Source organism: Mustela putorius, unplaced genomic scaffold, assembly GCF_011764305.1.
Source record: "Mustela putorius furo isolate JIRA1106 unplaced genomic scaffold, ASM1176430v1.1 tig00000145_pilon_pilon_pilon, whole genome shotgun sequence".
Taxonomy (NCBI): Eukaryota; Metazoa; Chordata; class Mammalia; order Carnivora; family Mustelidae; genus Mustela; species Mustela putorius.
In genome coordinates, this window is record NW_025421294.1 from 41,014,947 (window position 1) to 41,021,193 (window position 6,247).

A 6,247-nucleotide genomic window follows, 5' to 3' on the forward strand; every position below is an offset into this window, starting at 1 on the left:
AGGATTTTGATGGATTTCTTTCTCACATTGAGGTCCTTCATCCACTTTGAGTCTATTTTCATGTGTGGTGTAAGGAAATGGTCCAATTTCATTTTCCTGCGTGTAGCTGTTCAATCTCACCATTTGTTGAAGAGGCTGTTTTTTTCCATTCGACTTTCTTTCCTGCTTTGTCGAAGATTAGTTGACCATAGAGTTGAGGGTCTATTTCTGGGCTCTCTATTCTGTTCCATTGATCTATGTGTCTGTTTTTGTACCAGTACCATGCTGTCTTGATGATGACAGCTTTGTAATAGAGCTTGAAGTCTGAAATTGTGAAGCCACCAACTTTGACTTTCTTTTTCAATATTCCTCTAGTTCGATATAATTTTTAGGATTAATTGTTCCATTTCTTTGAAAAACATGGATGGGATTTTGATAGGGATTGCATTGACTGTGTAGATTGCTTTAGGTAGCATAGACATTTTCACAATATTTGTTCTGCCAATCCATGAGCATGGAACATTTTTCCATTTCTTTGTGTCTTCCTCAATTTCTTTCATGAGTACTTTATAGTTTTCTGAGTTGCCTATTCTATTTTTCTGGAAGCAGAAGTTGATGGATTACTGCGAGCCAAGAAAATTCAATGTGTCTAATTCACCCCTTTTCCTCAAGTTTGTTTTTCCTCCTCTGTTCCTCCTCCCAGTTCCTCCTCCTCTCTTTTACGTCCCTATCTCCATTCATGTTGCTTACAGTCATCTAAGTAGGAAGCTGAGGATTCTGCATTCATGGCCTTCCATACTTTCTTCTTCTTCTTCTTCTTCTTCTTTTTTTTTTTTTTTACCTAAGCCCTGGCTCAGGCCCTTTTGTGTGATTCTTGTTATTTGAATAGTGTTCTTAACTGATCTCATGACTTGGATTCTCACCAATCTTTGCCCTTCCAGAATACTTCCTAGTCTTTCCAAAGTGAGTGTCCACGGGTACATTCTTTAGAATTAAACTGAATATAAGCAAATACATTTGGAAAATGTTGGCTTTAACAAAGAGACTTCCTCACTGTAGGACTCCTCAAGACTTTCAGTGTACCTATATATCCACAGTGAGAAGCCAAGAAAATGGTATAGAATTGCCCAATCTTATTTGACTAAAATATTGTTTTTCTTCATGAGGCATCTCTGGGATACAGTAATCTATAGCAGAGGTTGGCAAATGTTTTCTATACAAACCAGATAATAAATATTTTCGGCTTTGAAAGCCATATGGTCTCTGTTGAAACTACTCACCTCTTCTATTATAGCAGGAAGCAGCCATGGACTATGTGTAAACAAGTGGCTATGTGCCAAAAAAACTTTATTTACAAAACAGACCTCTGACCCACAGGCTTTAGTTTACCTAACCCTGTTCTAAAACATTTTTTAATTACAAAGAGCTCAGTATCATCCTAGACTTATCTCTTTTTTTTTATTCCCTGTGTACATTCTACCTTCAAGAGCCTTGGATCCTGTCTCGGAAGTATGTATTTGTTGCTGTCTCCATCTGCACTTGTTCTGCTCTTTCTTTCTTTCTTTCTTTCTTTCTTTTTTTTTTTTTTTTTTTTAAGTAGGCTCTATGCTGGGTGTGACACCCAATGTGGGGCTCAAACTCACAACCCTGAGATCAAGGCCTGAGTTTCGATCAAGAGTTGGGTGCTTAGCCAACAGAGCCACCTGGGCGCCCCACCACTTGTGCTACTTTGGATTCAGGCCACCATTGCCAGCACTGAATACAGCCTTCAGGTGGCCTTTCTCTGCCCACTTATCTGATCCTTCTGTGGAATGTGCCAGAACACCTTCTGTTAACCCCTCAGTGGCTTTTCGCTGGTCTTAAGAGAAAGTCCCAGCAACTTAGCGTGTATTGTAGGGCCCAGCCTGGGCTGCCCCAGTGCATGCTTCCAGTCTTGGTTCCATGCCTCCTGTCCTTACACTGTGGGACTGAGCTTGCGTATGTGGCTCACACACGCGTGCTCTTCAGCTGTTTCTCAGAATACTCTTCCTTTGTCTTCAGCTGCAAGATTCACCTTCAGCTGGCAGCTTAGATGTGCCTTCCTTCCTCACTGTCCAAGGTTGGGTTATATGTCCCTCCATTTACTTTATCCTTTAGTGATCTAGCCTCATTCTTTTCTTTCTGTCTCCTCTCCCCAACCCTTTCTCCTAGCTGGACCATAAACCCTGTGAGGACAGGGTTTTAGTTCCCCCCACCCCATTCCCAGTGCCTAAAATAGGCCTGGCACACACTGACCCCAGCATGTGCTAGAAGACATACCTGATCAGGACCTAAGACTCCCTGACACCACTTTTTAACCATTCTTCCTCCTTGTAGGGAGCAGATGGCATTAATCTGTTGGAAGAATTAGGAGCCCATATGCCCCTGTAAGAAATAATTTGCCCATCTGTGGTGAGGAATGAGAATGCAGCATCCAAGGGTCCTTATGGAAGGTTTTTCTTTTTAGTTTGAGTCTGAAGGTTCTTTCTCAAAAGCCTTTATTTGAGAGCTCTTTGGTTTTCTTTACAGAGTTCTATATCCATCAAATCATGAGGAAGAAGCCAAATGCAATGATACATGAGTGTATCCTGGAGTAATTAAAAAAAAAAAAAGCTACAGAGGGCATCCTTGGGACAATCGGGTAAATGTGAGCATGGACTATATTTTAGACAATATTACATCAACGTTAAGTACCTCATGAGTGGTCACAGTACTGTAGTTCTGTAGAAGGATAGCCCCTGTTCTCCGGAGGCAGAGACGGGACCATGAAAGGAGGAGTGTTGTGATGTCTATAACTTACGTTCAAACTGTTTGGCAACCATTTGAGCAGTTCAGAGGGAGGGAAGGAGGGAGAATTCAAGTATGGCAAAAATGTTCATAAGTAAACAATAATATCGAAGGTACGGGGGTTTATATTTTCTTCAACTCTCCTGTCACTTAGCACAGCACCTGGCATGGAATACACCCAATAAATGTTGGCTGAACTGCAAGAACAGCTACTGGGTGGCCTAAAAGTGTGCCCTGCGTTGCTTAAGATGATCTCTTGCCTTCCTATCTATGGACTTCTGATATTGGACCTTGAGCAGCTTTGTAACTGAGAACCAGTCAACCGTCCTCTCTCTCCTGCTGAGCCAACTGGTCCGAGCTCCAAATGTATTTCATATAAATTAACATTTTTTATAGTAAGTCTTTATAAAGGACAACAAACAAAGATAGGGAAGAAATTTGCCCATTATATTCCAAATTAGAGAAAAGAAATATGGGTTTAGATGTGACTGTGGGTCACAATTTCTGACCCAGAGTAAGGATAGAGACACTCTCCAGATCATCTCCTTGGCCAGCTCCCTGGATGTCCCTTTAAGAGCTCAGCAGCAGGTGCCATGCAGCCCCTCTGATGTCTACCTTCTGATCCAGCTCAGGGACTGAAATTGCTTGGAAGGCTGAAGACTTGCACCTGCATGGAATTAGCAGGGGTCAGTGGGCAAGTGAAACCCTTTCTCTGGCCTCAGTCACTTGGTGTCTTCTGTTCCAGTTCATGGTGATCAAACATAAGGTCCAGCCCAGAAAGGGAAACCCATACATTTGGCAGCCCTTTAGGCAAGGGGATAGGCCTTCAGAGATTGGCCTGCCTTGTGATATGGCCACGGCCAGAGGATGGGATGAGAGCAGGCAGATGATGCTTCACTTCCGAAGTGGCTCAGCTCTGTAACCAGGGGCTTCTCTGGGGGACAACAATGAGGCAATAATAGTGGCAATTGTGGCCATTGACTGAGCGTTACCCCGTTCCAGGTGCTGATGGCGCTTCCCATATCCAGTACTCATTCTGGCCTCAACATTTAAGTAAGCCAGGATTCAGACCCAGGCCTGCCTGCCACAAAAATGGAGTGGTGTACATGAGCAATGCCCACCCAGGGAATGTCGAAGGGTCCCGTGGCACGTGGGATCTTGGTAAAGTTCTAGGTGAATGGTGATTGGTGCAGCTGCTACTGTGAGGGCGCGTGAAGAAGAAACTCCTCCTTCCACAGGTTCTCGGGCTTCGCTCCAGCACCTCAGGAGAGAAACTCATTTCCAATCAGCAGGTTAATAAGTAACATGGTTGCCCCTAGGAGGGCCAAGGGTCAGTGCTATCAGTGAGCGCCTCGGTTGGGCAGGGGGATTAGTGAGGGGGGTGGGAGGCAAATTCTCTCTCCCCTTGGAACCACCGGCCGCGTGGACACAGCCCTTGGCCTGGAGGGTGCTCAGCAGAGCCCTCCTGCTAGCAGGGACGCCAGGAGTACCCGCTTCCAGGTGGTGGGGAAGCTCTCCATCTGTGTGTGCATCCTGTATTGGAAGATGGAGCTAGGGCTCGCTTCACAAATGGGCCTTCCGAGCCAGGAAGCTGGCAACCAGTAAGTCGGGCAGGCCTTCGAAGAATGAATGAATGAATGTGTTTTGTGAACATCGGAGGGTCATGCACAAGTGAGTGACCGTGCTAGAGGCTAGGATTTGGCCAGGACCAGGAGCAGATCCCAAGCCTCATTCTTCAGCTTCACCTCTTGCACTGAAGGTGAGCGGGGCCGACTTTGTTCCATTTCCCGGCTCCGCTTGGCTCAAGAACCCACACCTGGAATGCAGGCTGTGTGTTTTGTGCCTGGAGGGAGGGAGAGGGTGCGTCTCTGCGAGCTCTGATCTCTGTGTAGCCAATAGAGCAGGTGGCTGTGGCTGCAGAGGTCCTCTTGTGTTGCTAAATCCAACAAACAGGTGACATTCTTTTGTCCCCTTGCTGTGCCCTTCAAGAGAGATGCTGGCTTGGGAAACAAACAGTAACCCATGTGCACACACTTATTTCATCATGCTTCTCCCTCTACTCCCCCACCCTCCCATCACGAAGCGCTTAAAACTAGCCCCTGCAAAACACGCCATGTTGCACCTCTCCAGAGAGGCCAGAACAGGTTGGGGGTGTCTTAGATTGAGGGCCCCTGGGAAAGATTCCGGGCTGGAGATTGCGTGCAAGTTGTTTCCTAGAGAGTGTGTCAGGAACACCTAGGAGGGAGTAAGATCCCAGGACTGGGCACCAGGGTCAGGCAGAGGTGAAAGTCAAGCTGTGATGGCCCAGTGGGGATGACCTCAGCCATTCCCCTTTCCAGCTCTGGAGCTGGGATAGCTCTTCACGGCTGGGGGCGGGGCGGTGGTGGTGGTGGTGGTGTCACAGGGCGGGGCACAGCCAGCCTTTGTAGCCCCTGTATTGTCCTGATGCTGCGATGACCCCGCCCCCCCCCAGGGCATGCAACCTCCCTTCAGAGAGGGCAGGGGTGGGGGTGTTTTGAAGTGTCCGCAGGCCGCATTCCAGGGCCTGGGGGGGTTGGGGGTGGGGTGGGAGGGAGGAATGAATGCCTGGGCCCCCAACAGAGGGATCTGTGCCCACTGCAGGGGGTGGTCCCAACTGTGGCCCAAACAATGTCATTGTGAGGTGGTTAAACACACGCTTAAAATTTGGAGGAATGTAGAAGACTTTCTCTTGCTGCTTCTGCCAAAGTTATTTTTAATTTTCTAATGGTGCCAGGCCTGAGCTCCTGACCTTTGAGTTTCAAAGTGCCCACATCCTTGAAGTTAACCAAAAAGCTTTTTTTCAGAACTGTAGTTGACACAATGTTCTATTCGTTTCTGGTGTACATCTGAGAAAGCTTTTACCCGAGGATCTCCTTTTTCTCCTCTTTCCCAAGGCCCCTTGGACAATTTTGTTCTCTTTTGTTACCCCTCCCCACCACAAACCCCCCGCCCCCATCCTGGAAATGGACTGCTTTCCACGGTGCGGATATCCCCACATGTCTCATTTCAAGCCACCAGGGGGATGTCACTGAACACAGGGCTGGGAAGAGACCCACATCACAGTCTTGTGAGCAGTCCCTGCGCCTCCCAAGTTCAGGCTGTGTGGTAGGTACCTCAGGGAGAGGCAGGGTTTGAGGCCCCGAGGCAGTGGGGTGAGGCGTGCGTGTGGTTGGTAAGGAAGGGCTTGCCTGCCTTCTCTCTGTTCTTAGGAAATCCTCCCGGATCCATTGCAGGGGCTGTGTGGCCAGCAGCACAGGGGCAGAACGGGAAGGAGGAAATAAAACAGGACCCCGTCATCTCCAGTCCAAGCAATGTCCCCCAGGTGCCCCGGGAAGGTGCTCTCACGTGCAATGCTCTGACCCTCGTCATGGTCACAGTCACGCTCAGGCGTCTGCTTCTGGCTGCAGACAGAACCTGCTGCGGCTCTGTCTCAGGAACGCTC